This window comes from Hemicordylus capensis, chromosome 2 (genome assembly GCF_027244095.1).
Source record: "Hemicordylus capensis ecotype Gifberg chromosome 2, rHemCap1.1.pri, whole genome shotgun sequence".
Lineage (NCBI taxonomy): Eukaryota > Metazoa > Chordata > Lepidosauria > Squamata > Cordylidae > Hemicordylus > Hemicordylus capensis.
In genome coordinates this window covers 378,376,328-378,396,866 of record NC_069658.1, presented here as the reverse complement: position 1 = coordinate 378,396,866, position 20,539 = coordinate 378,376,328, and the positions used below count along the sequence as shown (strand labels likewise).

General features: G+C 43.9%; 1 long non-coding RNA gene across 1 annotated transcript; it reads left to right on the top strand.

Moving 5' to 3' along the window:
- Positions 1–4,112: 4,112 nt before the first annotated feature.
- LOC128344133 (uncharacterized) lies at positions 4,113–7,262 on the top strand. The gene is made up of 2 exons (XR_008315689.1): positions 4,113–4,366; positions 5,567–7,262. It is a non-coding gene; the product is annotated as an uncharacterized LOC128344133 (long non-coding RNA).
- The last annotated feature ends 13,277 nt before the right edge of the window (positions 7,263–20,539 follow it).

The following is a 20,539-nucleotide window of genomic DNA, read 5'->3' as shown; positions in this document are numbered from 1 at the left end:
CTTTTTGGTTCATCAAAGCAGCCAGGAGACATCTGGGCAGAAACATGGGTTTCTGAGCTGGTTTGAGAGAGGGAGTGGTTCTTGTGGCTGTTAAGAAGGCAGTAGTAAGCCCACTCTTGAAACATCTGCTTTGGATTCAAACAATTGCAACAACTATCATCCACTATCTAATTTGCCTCTGGGGCGGGGGCAAGGTAATGGAGCATATAGTGGTTTCTAAGTTTCATGTGCTCCCAAAAGAAATGGATTTAGATCCATTTCAATCTGGTTTCCAGTCTGGCACAGGGAGAGAAACTCCACTCCTGTGGAGCCAGGGGATAGACAAGAGGAATGTGACCCAGTTGATTTTCCTGGACCTCTCAGCAGCTTTCAGTGCCATTGACCTGGTATCTTTCTGGGCCAGCTCACTGGGGTGGGACTGAGAGGCACCACATTACAGTGATGCCAGTCTTTCCTTGGAAGCAGTGCAGTTCTAGAAGCCAACACTGAGAGTACTTCTCTGACCAATGGCCATTACCTTTGGCAGTGGTTCACAAACTTTGATGGGTTGCATACCCATTCTGAAACCTCAGATGATTTCAAGAACCCCCAACTTAAAAAACAAACAAAACAAAAAAACAACCAGTCTTCTTGCATAATGTTTGTTTTGTTTTACTTACATTTTACATGAAACAGATTGAGGCTGGCCAAGGAACTGCAAGGTACCTTCAGGAAAGTGCTCAAGTATCCCCAGAGGTATGCAAATCACAATTTGGGAATCACTGGTCTATTGGGGAGAATGCTGAAGGGATCCACCATGTTCCTCATGCTTTTAAACCTTTACATGAAACTACTGAGAAAGGTCACCCAGACGTTTGAGCTGAAGTGTCATTACTATGCTGATAACATGCAGTTCCTCATATTCTCTACATCTGATTCCAGAGAGGCAGTGGAAACCCTGAACCAGTGTTAGGAGGCAGTTTGGGGTAGATGGAAGTGGGCAAACAAACTGAAGCTTAAGCCAGGCAAAATGGAGGTTCTATGAGTCTGTGGTACTGCGGACCTAGTTGTTGGTATGAAACTTGTCCGGGACAGGGTTGCACTCCCCTTGAAAGACCAAGTATGCAGTCTGGCAGTTCTCCTGGACCTGGAACTAACCCTGGATATCCAGGTGTTGACTGGAGTCAGGCACACTTCTGTCCCAGTTTTGGCTGGTATACCAACTGTAGCTCTGCCTGGAAGGAATGGACCTGGTTTCAGTGATTAATGTTCTAGACCAGGGATTCTCAACGTTGGGTCCCCAGATGATATTGGACTTCAACTCCCATAATCCCCAGCCCCAATGTCTTTGGTTGGGGATTATGGGAGTTGAAGTCCAATAACATCTGGAGACTCAACGGTGAGAATCCCTGTTCTAGACTACTGCTCTCTACATGTGGTTGCATTTGAAAATGGTCCGGAAACTTCATTTGGTATAGAATGCAATCTCCAGGTGTTGGATGGCAAGCTGAACAGGCTACAAAACACCAACTCTGCATCAACTGTACTGGCTGCCAGTTTGCTTCCGGGCTCAATTTGTGTTGGAAATTCTCTGTGGTGAGAGAATCCCTTTCTCATTATAGCAGAGTGCACAGAGGCACAACACAGCAGTAGTTTAGTTAGGCATGCGTGTATGCTGAGAGTAAAGTAACTTGGAGCCAATTCATAGTTTCAAATCAATATATAAGGCATTTATTAAGGAACTCCATTCTAGATAGGAAAGTGAGGAGTTAGGATCTCTAATCTATCTATCTAGCTGGATGAAGATGGAATCTGTATCTTCTCTGCACATATGGTGCAGGGAGAGAGGCTTGCCATGTTGCAAGGTAGAAGGGCAGGTAGGGAAGAGAGAGAGAGAGAAAGGAAGTTGGTCCCTGAGATTAGCAATCTACATATCAAAGGGATAGTATCAGAGCAGTGGAGAAGGGATGACCAATGTCTTGACCCTCTAGCCCTCTGACTCACTAGTCTGTCCTCCACTGTCTGAGACAAGAGACAGCGCAAAGTCCTTTAACTTCCAACAATTTGAAGTGCTAGTTTTATTCTTTATGCACCAAAGAGTCAGGTCCTAGGCTACTTCAGGGCCTGACTGCTCTATATGAACCTGCTATGGTCCTGGGATTGGCATCAGAAGTCACAAGACCTTATACTTGGGGCCTGCTGAGTAGAGACTCTATGGGCAAGTACCAAGGAAGGGACAATTCTGTAGTGGTTCATGTTTGTAGAAGTCCTTGAGGCGATTCTCACCATCGCCCAAAAGCGGGCTAAGGGAGCCTAGCCTAGCCCACTTTTGGGAGGTTGTGTGCTGCAACGGGAGCTGTGCAGGTCCCAGCAGCTAACCGCCCTAAATACTCCTCCCCAAGACGAGGTTAACGGAGCGAGCGCTCCGTTATCCATGTCTTTTTGCTTATGCGTTGCTGCGGTGTGTGGTGACACACGAGTAGACCCCTGACAAGGGTGGCTGTGAACAGTCTCCTGGGCTTGGGGGTCTCTCCAGGATGCCCCACGCACTAGCATGGCCCCCGATCCCTGCAGCCCCCGCCAGCTCCGTGACGGAGCCAACGGTTGTGTGGGTGGCAAATCTGGCTGCCCAGGGCTGCCTTCCGATCATCTGCGGGAGAGCGGGCTAAGCTTGCTCTCCCTGCAAACCCCCTTCTGGTGAATCTCACTGATCATGAGACTCTCTTCCTTCTCTAGAAAGGCTCAACCTACCTGGCTCCCTCTCGTCAAACCTTTTAAAATGGAAACTGAATATTGTTTTATTCTGTCTAGTTTAATATATTTGGTCTTAGCAGCTGTTCTTGAATGGGTTTTTTAATCTGCTGCTTTTAGATTGCATTTTATTATGTGGGATTTTTTTGTAAGCTACCTTTCCTTCAAGTATAAGAACAGCCTTGCTGGATCAGGCGGCCTATTGAATCCAGCACTCTGTTTCACACAGTGGCCCACTAGTTGCCATGTCAGGAAAGGCAGAATATAAATCATAATATAGCATACTTTTGCATTTCATGTGGCACATTCTGCCACAAAAATTATACCTAGCTGAATAACATGATGTAATATCAGTGTATTGCTGAGATTATATACAATAACTGATATTAAATGTAACTGTTGTTTAATAAATATAAAGTTAAAAACTTAAACACATCGGATAAAGCTCTTATAAGCATAAGAGTAATGACCTATAGGGTTAACAATTGCCAAGCAAAAAATACAGGGAAAATGTGGAGTCTTTGAAATGTTTGCATTTGTTACATAAGGCACTCAGCAAACCCAGTCACAGGAAAGAACAAAGACGTTATATGTCACAAAATGCAACAATCCACAATACATCAGACTTCAAGCTTATGTAATAAGAGCGGACTGTTACATAAGCTCTGAGCCTTTCCCCCGCTACTTCTAGCAAGACTTGGAAAACCCTGTCATCTTACGGAAGTTTAGACGACTTCGCTCTGAAATTGATTTCGAACAGAAGAGCGTTTGTTTCACGCGATCTATGTGGCTATAGACTCACTGAAGACCGCTAGAGTATACAGCTTTCTCTCCTTTAAAGAGTTTATGGGTGCGACATCAGAGAACACGCTCGGTTGATTATTACATATGCAAATATAAATACGCTTCCATGCACTGGAAGGGTGGGAAAGCCCATCTTTATATCACGGCAGGGTATGAGCAAAGCCTAATGATGGAAACATTGGAGGGGGGCCTTGTTTGTAGGCCATCTAGTTAAAGTCCTGCATGAACGAATGCGTACAAAATGATTTTGAGAGCGGAATGTCGATTCTTATCCGAACATTGATTGCAAGACTAACGCCAAAAAACGGTATTTATTCCTGGAATACGGACAATCCCGCTAGTCTAAATATAGAGCCCTAAGTCCTCAATCACCGCCCCGCCTAGCCTACAGCGGCTCCACACAAAGGGCGGGGCTAGAAATCTCCTGTCAACCAATCATAAAAGCCGATAGAAACGTACGGCTCCCATCCGAGACTTTTGCGCAAGACGGGGGCGGGCATATAGAATGACTCGTCACGACCTGAGGACCAATAATGGCCCAAGCTGCTCTAGGGAATCCAATGAGTGAGCGATCTCCGCCTCAGCAGCCAATGGTATACGAGGTCGGGGCGGCGCCACTCCAGCTGCCGCCAGGGAAGGGGGGGGCGGAGGCGACACCGGGTCTGGCAGGGGAGGGGGGGATTGGGCCTGGCTGGGCCCAGCCGGAGCCTCCTGCCGCCTGGATCGACCGAGCGGGGAGAGCGCCCCCTCCCCGCGGGCCCAGCCCAAGCCCGGCCACGACTGGCCATGGGCAACGCGGCCACGGCCAAGAAGGGCGGCGAGATCGAGAGCGGTGAGTACGGCGGGGGATAGGGGCAGGCAGCAGCCTGGGCTGCCGAGCGGTGGGAACTGGTGGGGAAGCGCGGGGGGCGCCCTCGCGGTCGGGGAAGAGCAGAGTGGAGGGCGCTGCGAAGCAGGAAGTGGGGCTCGGGGCAGCCGCGGGCCTGGGGGGTGGAGCTGGAGGCGCCCACTCAGGGGTGCGGAGGGACAGCATAGATGGCCTGGTGGTGGGCAGCGTCCCCTGTAAGGTCTGGGCGGCCAGAGGGAGGGGGGCCAGGCAGGCACTACGAACGAATACGACGAATCTTAAATATACCGCTTTTCAACAAAAGTTTCCAAAGCGGTTTACATAGATATAAATAAGTAAAATACCCCCCTGTCCTCAAAGGGCTCACACTCTAAAAATGAAACCTAAGACACCAGCAGCAGCCGCCACTGGAGGGATGCTGTGCTGGGAGTGAATAGGGCCAGTTGCTCTCCGCCTGCTAAATAAAGAGAATCAACACTTTTAAAAGGTGCTTCTGCTCAATTAGCACGGGCACTCTCCACTTGCCAGGAGCCTTCAGGGTTCCTAGCCAGGCCCTTTGCTCAGAGGGGCATGGCAGTTATTTTCACGCCCTGTTTGTGAGCTTTGCAAGGCATCTACCGGGCCGATCTTACAAGGCTAGACTAGATGTATCCTGGGGCTGATAAGTCAGGATGCTTTTGTTGTATATTCCTTATACAGAGAGAGAGAGAGAGAGAGAGAGATAACCTGCTGGTTTGGCACATGGAGAAGCTCTATCAGGCTTCTGGACACAAGCTGTTCTTCCATCAGCATTGCCTTGCTTTATTAAGGGCATTTTCTCTGATGCGTTGTTTAATGATTGGGTCCATGTGTGTATTTATTCATCAGAGGGCTGGGACATGGCATAATATATTTGTGACTTTTGCTGTCTGTGCCTAGTTCTTGCTTGCTTGCTTGCTTTTGCCTTTTTTTTTTTTAATGGCATTACAGAAGATCCACCTCCTTGGGTTAAGCCTGTGCACTTAAACTGTTAATGGCATTTACTTCTATTTGATGTTAGCACTATTGCCCAAATATATATTGAGCAATTCTAATATATAGTTATTGCTTTTTTATGATACCATGCTTTTTATCAAAGGTTGTTCAGTTCACTGTGTCTGGTACAGAATATGCACTGTTGCTAACACTTTCTGCTATTGCTTTTAGGCAGGCATAACAGGTTCCTCTTCATAGACAGCTGACTCTGTTAAGCACAATGAACGCTACTTAATTCAGGAGACAGATGGATGGGTTCCCTCAAAGGAAGCTGCAGAAGGAGCTGCAAACTGAGTTGAGCAGGCAGGCAGGAAGGTGGCCCTCAGACGAAGATACTAGCAACAAAGCCGAAAGTATATATGTAGTTTACCTAGATGGAAGACAGAGTTCTGCTTGGACTGCTTTTCTGGAAGTGGAAGGCAGGATTTCATAGCCATTAGTAGACTCTCTCAACATGGCTAAACTGCTGCAGATACTGTAATAGGACCTCATGAGGATAATCTACAACTCTTCCCCTCTCCCCCGTCTTTCTGGGGAAATTGTGGCATGCATTGGCATACATCCATCAGATAATTTAACTTTCCCATTTCAAACAATGGTAACTTGCTCTTAATCTAGAGGCCCATTGTCTCGTTAGCTTTGGTGTTGTCTGCCGCATCTCATCTGAGCAGTGAGCATACAAACCCTTGGCCTTTTTTCTGTGCTAGATGGTTTTAGACTAAGCTTCTTATGCACCTCATTCCCTTCTATGTATTTCACCCGCTTCATTGCAGTATGGACTTAAGAGAGAGAAAGAAGCAAAAGTATAGACTGATAGTGAGAAATAATTTGTACATGATGAAACAGCGAGTCTGCAGTAGAGCAGAGTATTCAACCAGGTCTTGTAGATGTTAGTTCTGTGCCTTAAACATGGAATCGCCCATCACTCCTCAAGTCTCATCAAAGCAGGAGGAAGATCAGAAAAGCCATATTGTGGGTGTATCTGAAATTTTGCAAAGCAAGAGAAAGGAACATCTTAAACTACTGGATCACGTCTTCTCCTGGAATAAGGGAAGCAACCTGGAAACTCTGGCTATATTCTCTGCTTATGGTACATGCCAGTGTTCCTTCTAAGGCGAGCGCATGTGCGCACGCACATGTTTTTTTATGTCCGCTCAGTTAATTTTAGATCCCGCTCAGTTTGAATCAGGAAAGCCTTATTCTGAATTCTTGTGCACATACACTGCCTTGATACTGCTGCCCAGAATAAAACTCATTCTGCATACTGATGGAAAAAAACACTGGTGCATGCTGGCTCAATATTTGCTTCAGCATGTCATCTCTACATCCTTTCCAAAATGGTGGGCTTCCTGTCCTTGATCAGACAATAAGCCATAGCTTATTTTAGCATCTAGATACCGTAGAAATAAATCTTCCTGAGACTGGTGGTGTTCAAAATGCCCCTTTCCCAAAGAGATTCGTGTCTGCAGAAACCAGGTACAGAGACACTGTGACAAGATGACCTCTGTAGATTGGGTCTACTAATACTCCCTGTAGAAGGGGAGTGAAATAAGCAGGGCATGTAGTATTATTGACAGCTGCTACTCCACCATTGTCTTTTAAGGTACTTGTGATACCTACTGCCATGATGTTTGAATACACAGCATTTTATTAACTTATTGCTCCGCCCAGTACTTTATTCCTTGCCACAGCTGTGAACAGTATCCAGGAATTTAGAGACGCTGTACTAATATTGAAATGAGGCAATATTTTTGGAGTTCCTGAACACCTAACCCCTGATTCATGTTCCCTTCATTAACTACAAAGCTGTATCCAGAGCAAGAATGAGAACACAAATTCTGCATTCAAAATAAATTGCATAAATCAATGCTTTTGGTTGTTTTGTGTAAACACTGTGTGTTTATGCTTGATTTCGAACCTGTTTACATTTTTCTGGAATTCACAACTTTTTGGTGAAAGGAAGCATAGGCAAGTAAGGGGCAATAGGGACGCGTGACTGGAAACTGCAAAGGATGGATAGGTAGTCACATAGGACTTAGTTGCCTTTCCATGTGAACACTGGTTCCTTTGAAAGACGCTGGCCCAGTTTATCCAGCAAACCATGGTTTGCTTAAACCTATTGCCATCATCTTCCTCTTGTACATTTTAGAGATGTACATGGAACCAGTTTGGAGGCCCTTTATGGGCCACGGAACTGTTTTGAAAGACTGGCATTTCGGCTGGTTTGAAGGTGGGAGGGGGGATCTCTTTAAGGATGGCAGAGGGTGCTCTTATCCCTTACGATGTGTACATGTGCAGCGGCAACTTCCAGTCACTTCTGGTCTGCTGAGGAGGCATTGGGGCGACAAGGGGGTATGGTGCTGCTGCACTGGATCGTTTTAAAAGGCAATGCCGGTGGGGAAAATGTGGTAGGAGGGGTGAGAGCATCCTCCCCCATCCTTAAAGAGACCCCCCCCCTTTGAACCAGTAGGTGCCGGTTCTGTGCATTTAACTAAATGCAAATCTTCTTGATTGAAGCCCATGTTTCCTGTAGTATCTGAACTGAGAAACTGTAACTTATTCTGTAGCCAATTCCAATTGCAGTATGGGCTTAAGAGAGAGAAAGAAGCAAAGATATAGACTGATAGTGATAAATAATAAATCATACTTTCCCAATTTGGACAACATGGGAAACTGATTGAACAAATCAGGAAGCTCTAAATTCAGCTTGAAGTATGAGGAAAAGCGATTGTGGCAGGCTTGTCCACAATCTCAGTGAAGTGCATAGGCTCATTCATGGTTAGGATCATCTGAACTAGGTGAATGAGTGCAAATTTTTGAATACTTTAACTGTAAGGGTCTGTTTCTATTAAAACAAAAAAAAGATGCACACACCCCAGAAATCCAAGTGTTGCACTGCATATCAAATTTCATGTAAATATTAGCATGTGTGGAATCATGAAACATCAGTCATCTTGGCTCCAATGTAGGCATATGGTTATTGGATCAAGACATGAAAGTCTACATGATATGCAAAGAGGTAGGCACTTTCCTCTAAAGTTGATTTGGATATTTGTGACTGAATTCTGCACATCTTTAACCTTGATGGTATAATTTCCTAGCCTTTACACTTAGATATATTAGTGGATAGTGGATATAAAACATTACCAATAGTTGCCTCAAGTTATAAGATGCAGAATATTGGTGCTTTTCAGGAAAGTGAACTGGAAGCTTCTGTTCACTGCCTTGTTGGCCTATGGAACCTGCTGCAACAAGAATATCCAAAACTGGGAAATTGGGTTGGCATCCAATGGCAATGGGTTTTCTGCCGTTAATGGGAGCAAAACAGTTTAGGTTAAATGTTGAATTAGAATATCATAAAGCATCCATACAATGGTGAGAGCCAGGCATGAGGTCCCTTAGTATGCATTGCTACCACTTAAAGCCTGGCTTGTTACAGATAAGTTTGTAGACTCGTCAAGAACTTTCTGCCTTCTTTACTGTGCTGTAACAACAGGTCTGTCCAAGATGACTGCCAGTATAGGAGTAGCTGTCAGTGGCTAGGTTGTGGGTCTGCTAGGGTGCTCCTGCATCTGCTTTCTCTGTAATATTCTTTATATGTGCAGCAGTAGGAGGTTGAAGCACCTGTTCTATTTGAATAGATTTGAGCAGCCCGAGAGGGGGACCAGCATTAGACCTGTGTCTCTATTGTTGTTGCACAGAACTTACATGCAGATCAGATGGCATATTTGCAAAGAATCTCTGCTGATTTTTTGCAACTTTTATCCTGTTTCAAATGTTTTGTCAGGATTAAGAGTGACAACAAAGTGCAGTTTCACTTACTGAGCACAGCTTTAATTAAGCAAACTGTAATAATGCATTGAAGTTTTTTAAGCACTTAGGGGAAGCACTATTTCAGTATTATTAATTGGGACATTCTGGTGTCTGTGGTTTGACTGCCAAGTTGTCCTGTGTAAAATGCCAAGCATGAACTCTTCTAGAAAGTAAGATTTCCATAAAGCTTTGAGTCACAAAGATAGCCTGATTCAAACTCAAAAGGTGAATGTTGTAGGGGGGCAGGTGAAGTCTGCATGTTTGTTTGTTTTTAATCCTCCTCTTTGGAGGTCTTAAAGTAGAAACTGATGAACACCTGCTGACATGTGATTTAATATTTGTCTAATGGATCCTGCCATAGAGCAGTGAGATTCTTTACAGCTCTATAACTGGCTGTGTAAAATGAATAATGCAATTTAAATTAATGTTGCAAATGCTAAGTGAATTTTAACAAGCCAACTGATAGATCTTTGTGGGAGAAGGAGGGAATGTAAACAACAAAAAAATAGCCCTCTACTGGCATGTATGTGTGATGGGATTATGTAGGAAACTGTTCTTAGCCTGATATTCACTATTATTTTTTGTCTGGCAAAATGTAAGACTGTAGCTGACACACTAGTAGTATGATTAACAAATAAATACATAAGAATTAAATTAAAAACCATGTGTTGCTTTGTAAACTGATCTCTGTTTCAAAAGCAGATCAGTCTACCTAAGTAAGCTTTGAGTGCAACAATGCAGGTTGTGTAGCTAGAAAATATTGCTAAAACAACTGGTGGGCAATGGTTCATGGCAGGCATGGGTAATCTGAGCTTCTGATTATGTGTGTTACCTAAGAACAGGGTGCTGTATGCTTTTCATACGTATCCCTGGGACCCTTGTGGTTAAGGATAACATATATTTTGTAAATAAATTCCAAAACCAACTGAATTTTGCAACTTTCATAAATATACACTTTATTTTTGCTTATGTTGTATATTTGTTCTGCTTCTGTGAATTGGGTGAAAAAGTAAAATGCTATGCAGGGTACTGAATCCTCACCTTCCTATTTAACCTCTCTTATCCTCCAGGCTTTGGAGAATGCCCCCAAACACTCAAACCTTTCTTTGCAGCCTTGAAGACTAGAAACTTGATTCTTTAAATGAATGTTGAGGCTCTTGGTGTACTAATTCTGTACTTAATAATTGGCTTCTGTGGAGTACATGCAGCTCCTTGTAAGAGCAGCAGTGCTATACGGTCAACCCTCGCCAGCCGCTAGGGTTCTCTTCTGGCAAAACCTCATGGTTGGCAAATTTGCGGCTGGTGAGGCATTAAAGTCTATGGGAAACAGGGCTGGGGAACCATAACTGCAAAAAGACCTAAAAATAAAGGAGGGAATTCCCCACACACACACACACACACACACACACACACCAGCTTTTAAAATCCTGTAATATTGCCAAGAGTCATAAAGAAGAATGAGCAGATCAAACCTCTGGAAATGTCTTGAACCCACTCAAATAACTCAGAGGCATTTTAAATTGGTATATGTCACCAAGAGGAATGAACAGATCAAACCTCTGAATCCCCGCCCCCCCCCCACACACACAATTGTTGGGAGGGGACCCCATCACTAAAAGCCTCACCAACTTCAGATACTCAGGTCACGGTTGGCAAGACTTGTCACAATTTCCTATTTGCATATACTCAGAACCACAGTTGGTAAAACTGGTTGGCAAGGGATGGCTGGATCTACCTGTGCTGTATGTGCAAGAGTAAAGGTAGGTTGCCTCTTCTTTCCTGCTGTTGTCTTTCTGTGTCCCCCCCTCCCTCAGTCTAAATTTAGACTAAGCTCCTTGTTTTCTGTTTGTTACTCTGTAAGTGTCATATACACAGATGAAGGTAAGGCACTCATTATTGCATTATTTACATAGCTTCAAGTTTCAATTTTTCAAAGCAATTTTAAAAGCTTGACTGTTCATTGAGGAAGATTGTTGGCTGACAGCCTGATTAAAAATCTTGCTGGTATTGGAAATTGAGTTGGTTTATCTTGCTGTGTAGAGTTGAATCTAACTCTATGGTACAACTTGCCCATAATCTCAGAACTGTGTATAAAATGGGGGAGTCTAGGTTTCTGTCCTATTGGTTGTCCTGCCAATGTGTGCCTAGACATGTACTGCTAGGGATGTGCATTTGTCCTAAGAACAAGTGGAATTTGAACTGAAGGAGGCCCATTTTGGTTTGGATTCCATGTGTCTTGAAAGAAATGGCCAGAAACAAAAGGCTTTCTGTTTTCAAACCCCCATTCTTACCCACTTTTCTTTGTCTTTGGGATTTTATTTTTTTAAATGTTTAAGCGTTTACTGCTTGTGTTGGCAGTGGAAGGAGCGTCAATATGCAGCTGCTGCCAGGAGGCGGCTGCGCTGGCAAAGATGTAAAAAGGAAATTTGTTGTAAATTTTATTTTTTTGTAAATGAATGGGGTTGGGAAAGCAGCACATTGAGACCCTACATATGGATCCTGGCATGAACAGACAGGCTCAAAATGAAAATAACCGGCCTGAAAAAAATAAATCCCATTGTTTACCGCTATTGTGGTTATGAATAGGATTTTTACTTCTAGGAAGACTACATTTTAGCAGAAGCGTGATAACTTAATGAATCCCTGGAAGAAGACAAACATTGATTTGAGAATATGCCTTGTCTTCATGGCAAGCAGTAAAGAAGAACTCTTGAGTTGGAAAGACTATTGGGATTAAGATGTGATGTTGAATAAGAGGTCAGAAGATGCAGGCTGGCGAGGAAAATGAAGTACAGTAAACCAGTTAGGCTTGGTATAGGTATGAACCAGGGTCCTCTCCTCTTCCCCATCCCTATAATTGGCACCGTTTTCTTCTTCCAAGGTTGCAAAGGACCCGGGAGTCTTGGCTGCCACCCTCCTAATAGTTTCTATCAGTTATGCAGTTTAAGCAGCCTTCAGGAAATGGTTGCGTATGTATAGGTCCCAGATTTTGCATGAATTTTGCAGATCAGAAATGCGATTCCAGGTAGAATAATTAAAAAATGGAATAGAGCCTTACTGAAGTAAAGTAGCAGCCGGGAAGCTTTTGTTCACTGGGAATCTAAAGAAATGGACCAAGTTTGCAGAGCTTGAATAGCGAAATAGAGGTCTGGAAAGTATTGCAGGCCCTGTAGATGAAGCGTTGGGCTAACTAATATGGAGTGAGTAATTGCTTTCTGCCAGGAAGCCCTTAGGTAAGCAACGGGATGGGGATGAACAAGGGTGGCTTTCTTGTAAGTAACAACTAGTTTCTGTGTCGCTCCATACAGCACAAATGAAAAGTGTGCAAGTAGATACAAGTGTTTAGCCTCATCACACTGAAATGGCTAAACTACAGCTTTGCTGCATGTACACATGTTACATATGTTTTGGGAAGTTGGAGCCAGTTGCAGTTCCCTGCCAAGTATGCACACAATAGAGGTGCTTGGCTGTAGTCATCTCAGACATGTTCACTGAGTGCAGCTCATATACAGGTGAAACTCGAAAAATTAGAATATCGTGCAAAAGTTCATTAATTTCAGTAATGCAAATTAAAAGGTGAAACTGATATATGAGACAGATGCATTACATGCAAAGCGAGATAAGTCAAGCCTTAATTTGTTATAATTGTGATGATCATGGCGTACAGCTCATGAGAACCCCAAATCCACAATCCCAGAAAATTAGAATATTGTGAAAAGGTTCAACAGTCTAGGCTCCAGGTGTCCCACTCCAATCAGCTAATCAATCCATAACACCTGCAAAGGGTTCCTGAGCCTTTAAATGGTCTCTCTGGTTCATTAGGAATCACAATCATGGGAAAGACTGCTGACTTGACAGTTGTGCAGAAAACCATCATTGACACCCTCCATAAGGAGGGAAAGCCTCAAAAGGTAATTGCAAAAGAAGTTGGATGTTCCCAAAGTGCTGTATCAAAGCACATCAATAGAAAGTTATGTGGAAGGGGAAAGTGTGGAAGAAAAAGGTGCACAAGCAGCAAGGATGACTGCAGCCTGGAGAGGATTGTCAGGAAAAGGCCATTCAAAAGTGTTGGGGACTTTCACAAGGAGTGGACTGAGGCTGGAGTTAGTACATCAAGAGCCACCACACACAGACGGATCCTGGACATGGGCTTCAAATGTCGTATTCCTCTTGTCAAGCCGCTCCTGAACAACAAACAACGTCAGAAGCGTCTTACCTGGGCTCAAGAAAAAAAAGAACTGGTCTGTTGCTCAGTGGTTCAAAGTCCTCTTTTCTGATGAGAGCAACTTTTGCATCTCATTTGGAAACCAAGGACCCAGAGTCTGGAGGAAGAATGGAGAGGCACACAATGCAAGATGCTTGAAGTCCAGTGTGAAGTTTCCACAGTCTCTGTTGATTTGGGGAGCCATGTCATCTGCTGGTGTTGGTCCACTGTGCTTCATTAAGTCCAGGGTCAACGCAGCCGTCTATCAGGAGATTTGGGAGCACTTCATGCTTCCTTCCGCAGACGAGCTGTATGGGGATGCTGACTTCATTTTCCAGCAGGACTTGGCACCTGCCCACACTGCCAAAAGTACCAAAACCTGGTTCAATGACCATGGGATTACTGTGCTTGATTGGCCAGCAAACTCGCCTGACCTGAACCCCATAGGGAATCTATGGGGCATTGCCAAGAGAAGGATGAGAGACATGAGACCAAACAATGCAGAAGAGCTGAAGGCCGCTATTGAAGCATCCTGGTCTTCCATAACACCTCAGCAGTGCCACAGGCTGATAGCATCCATGCCACGCCGCATTGAGGCAGTAATTGCTGCAAAAGGGGCCCAAACCAAGTACTGAATACATATGCATGCTTATACTTTTCAGAGGTCCGATATTGTTCTATTTACAATCCTTGTTTTATTGGTTTCATGTAATATTCTAATTTTCTGGGATTGTGGATTTGGGATTCTCATGAGCTGTACGCCATGATCATCACAATTATAACAAATTAAGGCTTGACATCTCGCTTTGCATGTAATGCGTCTATCTCATATATCAGTTTCACCTTTTAATTTGCATTACTGAAATTAATGAACTTTTGCACGATATTCTAATTTTTCGAGTTTCACCTGTATGTTCTTTTAATCCACATCTTATGATGTCCTCAATGTTGTGTTACACCATCCTAGGTCAGTACTCAAAACTGAGCACAGGAGATGAAGGCATGCCCCCTCTCCTGCTGTTGCTCCTCTACCACTACGATTCATCAGCATCCTGCCTCTGAACCTGGAGGTGGTATATAGTAGTCAAGACTAGCAGCCACTGATGGACTTTCCCTCCATGAATGTCTAATCCCCCTTTAAAGCCATCTAAGCTAGTGTTCATCATCCCATGTTGTGATAGCACATTCCATGGATTAATTATGTGCTGTGTGAAAAAGTGCTTTCTTCTTAATGTCCTTAATGATCTGTCTGTCACTCTCACTGGGTGACCTCTGGTTCTAATGTTGTGTAGGTGTCGGTGTGAGGGAGAAAAACCTATCTGTATCCACTTTCCACACCATACATAATTTCATAAACCTCTATCTCCCCTTAGTTGATTCTTTTTCTAAACTAAAAAGCCCCAATGTAGCCCTTCATAAAGAAAGTGCTGTAGACCCCTGATCACTCTGGTTGTCCCTCCTCTGCACCTTCTCCAGTTTTATAATACCTTTTTTGAGATGTGGTAGCTAGAACTGTACACAGTATTCCAAATGCGGCTGCACCATAGATTCTGAAAAAAACTCAAATGTGAAATTGCTGAACTTCATGGCTGCATGGAGGCTTAATAGTATTCATTTACTTTTTATTTTGTCATTGGAGGACAGGGCAAAGGGTTCTCAGTTTTCTTTCTGGTACATTTGCAATGCTAATCCTAAATTTTTGCGCACTTTAGGTTAAACATGCAGTGTAGCCTGCAGCATCCTTATATTCTCCACTGATACCTTCTGGATACGATAACATTTTGATGTAGAAGACCTAGATTCATGTCCTCCCCTATAAGCTGTCCCCCTGCCATGGGTCTTTCCTTCTAACACACCGCAACCTGTTTCTGAAGGCTTGAGAAAGATGAGAGGCAGGCTGGCAAGCTTTCCTCCACCTCGTCTCCAGGCGTGCTTTGAGAGCAACTCGGAAGGTTCTTCCTCCTTCACCTCTCATGCCTTCTGCCTCTTACAGGCAGCTCTCCATGCTGTGCCCATTCCTGGTTCACTCAACACCTTCCTACAAGCTTAAGTCCTTGCTCATTGAATAGTCCTTTGCTCCAAATCAGGCTGTAGCTGTTGCTCATGACTGGGAGAGTGTTTGAACTCCTAGTGCTGGTAAGCTAATGCGCTCTTCCTCCTTGGTGAGTCAGCTGCTGGAAAGACATGGCTGCCTGCTTCCTCCTTGGCTGGGCTGCTGTTCCCTGTACAGTTAACTCCTGGGCTGGGTCTCCCACTTTTGCCTTCTTCCACTGGCATGTGTCCCATTCCTCCCCCTTACGGCCTGGGTTTCGGGGAAAGCTCATGAACCTCCACCATGTTGTATTTTGAACAGTAGTATAGAAATAATGACCAAATCTTCTCTGAATCCTTCCTGATTTCTTAGTTGTTTTCAGTATCCTAAATTACTTTTTTAAAAAAATTTCCTGGAAAATAAATGTGAATTTTATTGGAGTTTCTGATCTTCCCTTCTATACCTTCCCCCCTCTCGCTGCTTTTAAAGTTAGGAGCAGAACAAAGAAATCCTAAATGCCAATAAGATGAAGGCCACTGGGCAGCATTTCTGGTTTGTCTGCTTTCTCAGTTGCTGCCATGGCATTGGCAAAGTTCACCTCCAACAAGTACTCGGCCTTGTCTTTGTGACTCTGAGCCTTCCTTTGGCAAAGAGACCTCTGGAGACTTCATAGCTCTTCAGTTCACAAACCCAAGTGAAGCCAGAGTATTGAGCACAAGGACATTTTAGGGTTCTCTGGTGTAGCCCATGGCACCTCTATGACATTCCATCCAAATGATTGGGTCAACAGTGCTGACACACCAATAGCTGTTACTATGATATGGCGCAGAAGCAGCAATTGGGAAGTTTTGATCTCTGCTTTGATAGCTGGCTCTTGTGGCAAGGGAGCATTACTTGTGCCTGGGTTATCTAGGCAACAGCAAGGCAAGTGTGTACACACACACAACACTCAGGGGTGCAGGTTCCCCACTAGGCATTTGAGAAGCATCCTCCATTCTGCTGGTCTCCCTCACAGTGTTACCTTTTCATCTCTCCCACAGAGTGTTTTTCTTCTCTCAAACTGTTAAAACAGTGTGTCTTTCCCCATGTTAAAGTGTTTTACTGTACCCCCATATTTTCTCCCTCACAAATGTCTTTCCTCTCCAAATTTGAGGACTTGCTTCTCAAGCTTTCCCTCTGTCTACACCTCTACATACTTCTTATTTATATTCTATGCATGTTTAAGAACAGGTGACTTGTTAGATCTGCAGTAGAAATTTTTAACTTTTCCTAATTGACTTAAATGTACAATTGATAGATTTCAAAATGTGTTATGAAACCAACATTCCTCCGTGAACCATTTATGGGCGTGGCTCTTGAGCACCTGCTAGGTTGTGAATTTAACCCTCCCAACCATTTGTGTTTGACACCTCTAGTTGGGGGGGGGGTGGAATTCTGTGCTTGACTAACCTAGCCTGCTAAGTTTCTGGATAGGTTGTTCAGAAGATGATTTTATGCTTGGGACTATAGGGGGTACTACTAAAGCATCAATATTAGCTTTGTACTGTAGAAGAGCTGGTCTTGTGGTAGCAGCACAAATTGTCCCCTTGGCTAAGCAGGGTCTGCCCTGGTTGTACTTGAATGGGAGACTACATGTGAGCACTGTAAGATATTCCCCTCAGGGGATGGGGCCGCTCTGGGAATAGCACCTGCCTGCTTGCATGCGGAAGGTTCCAAGTTCCCTCCCTGGCATCCCCAAGATAGGACTGAGAGAGACTCCTGCCTGCAAACTTGGAGAAGCTGCTACCAGTCTGTGTAGACCAGGGCTGCTCAACTTCAGCCCTCCTGCAGATGTTGGCCTACAATTCCCATAACCCCTGGTTATTGGACACTGTGGCTGGGGATTATGAGAGTTGTATTCCACAAACAGCAGGGGGGGCCTGTTGAGCAGGCCTGATGTAGATGATCAGTGATGTTGTTGCAAATTCAGAAGTGCAGGTGTGCTCTATGACAGCCTCCATGGCCATGCCCACCCCAAGAGCCAGAGAAGCCAAGAAGTACCAGTGCTCCATTCCTGCGCATCTCCCCCTCCACTACTCTCCTGTAGACAGTACTGAGCTAGATGGACCAATGGTCTGACTCAGTAGAAGGCAGCTCCCTGTGTTCCTATGTGTTTGGAATAAAAGAGGGTACAAAACTACTCAACCCCAGGATGTTTAAATGTGAAAACATTTGGATAAGCTGCTTTGTGGAACTTCAAACATATGTACTTATAGGTATTTAATGAATGTCTCTTGGCTTTTGAATGAAGAATGGTCTTTGGAAAACTAGGAAGTTTGAATGTACTTTTTCAGATGTTGTCACCAAGTGCCTTTCTCTTTTCCCAAGAAAATAATTGACTTGTGTAGGACAAGGAGGTGTTGCAGCTGGAAAATCTGTAGAGAGGGGACAATTCCCTCCTCTTGCCCCAGAGCTTGTGAATCTTTCTTCTTCCATAAATGCTATTGGATTGCATTCACTCTTGATTTTGATGAAACAATAGAAAAAGCAGTGGGCGGGGGCGGGGGGGAGAGAAGTAGAGAACATCAGTAGGGCATTGCCTCTCCACCTTCCAATCGTAGGAACAGCAGGGTCTAGGATGGAGGTGGAGTGAATGAGTGTATCTATCTAATGATCTACCTTAAGCTATATTAGAGAGTTAAGATTAAAAAATGTGCTAATGCTGCATCTTTGGCCACAGCTTTAAATATCGCTTTGAACATTGCAGAATGCCATGGGATTAGAGATGTCTATTTTGCAAACTGTAAAGATACTGATTCAATGTACATCTTACACACACACACAAAAAATCCCTTTAGAAGTGTCTAAAGGTGTTCCTCTGTTAAGCAGGAACTACAAAAGTCTCTGGGGTGTGAGATAAACTTAGAAAAGAGAAAAAAAGACCAAGTCAGAGGCACTGTAAGGATAATGTGAGACAACCCGTATCAAAGAACTATAAGCACTGAGTAGTATGGTGGAGAGATGTAGCAAAAGCTTTCTTTGGGCTCAGAAAACCTAGGTCTACTTGCAGAAGGCCCAAGCTTGTAGGCAATAGCAAACACAATTGATGTTTTCCAGTAGTTGTATTCTTGCAACTGGAAAACAAAAATGTCAAGTCTACAAAGAGCAAGAGTGGGTTTGCTTGAAAATTATTAAATGCTTCTCAACACCTAAATAGCTTCCAGCTCTTGATGCAAGTTGCAGCTGCATATTGGAGATGGAAGGCATGACGGAGATCTAGCTTTCCATTTTGTTAATTTGTCTGTGGTATTTGAGCCAGGTCCAGAGTAGAATAATTGAAGACATGCACAAGCTTCTATAAGAAAACATCTATATGGAAAACGTCCAGGAGGATGCAGGCTGAGTGTGCAGAAATATTGCAGAAATCCTGACCTAATACTGGAATGGGATTTTCTACATACAGAGTGGTATGCTTAGAATCCTGAAAATCTTAGTTTTCTGTGGCTTCCTCCACAGCTATGAAAGCTAGAAACATGATGTAATTTATTTGTTGGAGGCTCAGACCCTGGTGAGTATGAGCTGAAGTGGGATTCTTTATGTGGCTGCTTCTGCTTAGGCATGGCTTAAATACCCCGTTTCCTTACCTCTATAAGCTTTTTACGGCTTATCTATTTCCCACCATTGTAATGGTGACAACATAGATTTCTGTAATTTTTACCCCTTCTCTATAACTTGTGGCACTTCTTCACCATCATGGGTGCGGGTGGTGGTGGAGGAATAATTGACTTGTAGTAGTGGCAAGGATGAAGGAAAGGTCTGGGCATCTGCAAGCTAGAACAGGTCCTTTCTGCAGCCGTGAGGCACTGAAGGCACTTTATCTGGCAGTTCTAGTTAGCAAAACCATAACTCAGTTTAACCTTTTTACTGGCCTGCTGCTTAAATGTGGATCTGTGCTGTGAGCTGATCTACCTGTTATGTGTTTAGACAGCATAATGACTAATAATCTTATTGATCAGGTTAGATGAAACAAAAGAAAGGAAAGATTATGCCGTCAAGTCAGTGTCACTCCTGGTGACCACAGAGCCACGTGGTTTTATTGGTAGAATTGCTTTCTCCTGCGCAGTAGGAGATAATGCCTTTCAGCACCTTCCTATAAACAAGCTAGGCCCTTATTGTGACAGGTGCTGCTCAAAACACAGTACAGGGATTTAGTGCTTTGCTAATGACTTCTTGTGCATGGAGGATTGGGAAAGAAGGTTGCTGCCATTGACAGCTCCAAAGAAAACCTCCAGCCTTGCTTGTTTTGTCTTTTGACATGTTCTCTTTGCTTGCTTAGTCTAAAAAGTCTCTGGTAGCTTACAGAGCTCAAAACTATTTTTAAAAAATTAAAAAAAATAAAGAGCAAGGAGCCAATTTCTGTGCTTTCTCTATGTCGGTAACCCAAATACCCTCCTAAAAAGGAAGGTTTTGAATATACTGCATTCAGATACCCATGAGCCTCCCTGGGGATGCATTTTTAAAAAGACAGTGCCACCATAGAGGGCAACTGTGTTCTGGCTCCCCAGAAGGAACCTTGAGCATTCAGATTATTTCAGAGTATGTGGGGAATTTATGGAAGGAAGTGTGCCTTCAGATAACTTGGGCCCAAGGTCTTGAAAGTTCAAAGCCAGCACTTTGATTTGGGCCCGGAAACACAGTAGTAACTCATGCAGATGTGTTGAGAATAGGCATTGTATATAATCTGCAGTCTATTAAAGATTTTGCTCCAGTATTTTGAGCACTTTTAAAAGGCAGACCCATACAGAGCCTGTTACAGTTATCGTCATGGAAGTTCTCCAGAAAATGGCACAGCTCACACACCAAGCATAATTAGAAAAATACAGTCTTGGTTACAGATGCCACCTAACCTTCAAGTAGGACATCCAGCCCTTTTCCCTAACCCAAATTCAGTGCCTGCTGAGTGCATGGAATGTGGACATATGTGAAGAGGGTTGGCCACGCCCACTCAGTCTACAGGCTATCACTGGAGACCAGGCCATACAGCCTAGGAACTGATGTGGTCTGCTTTCATTTCCTATTACTTCTAGCTTCCTAGTTTGGACCAAGAAGAGTTTAT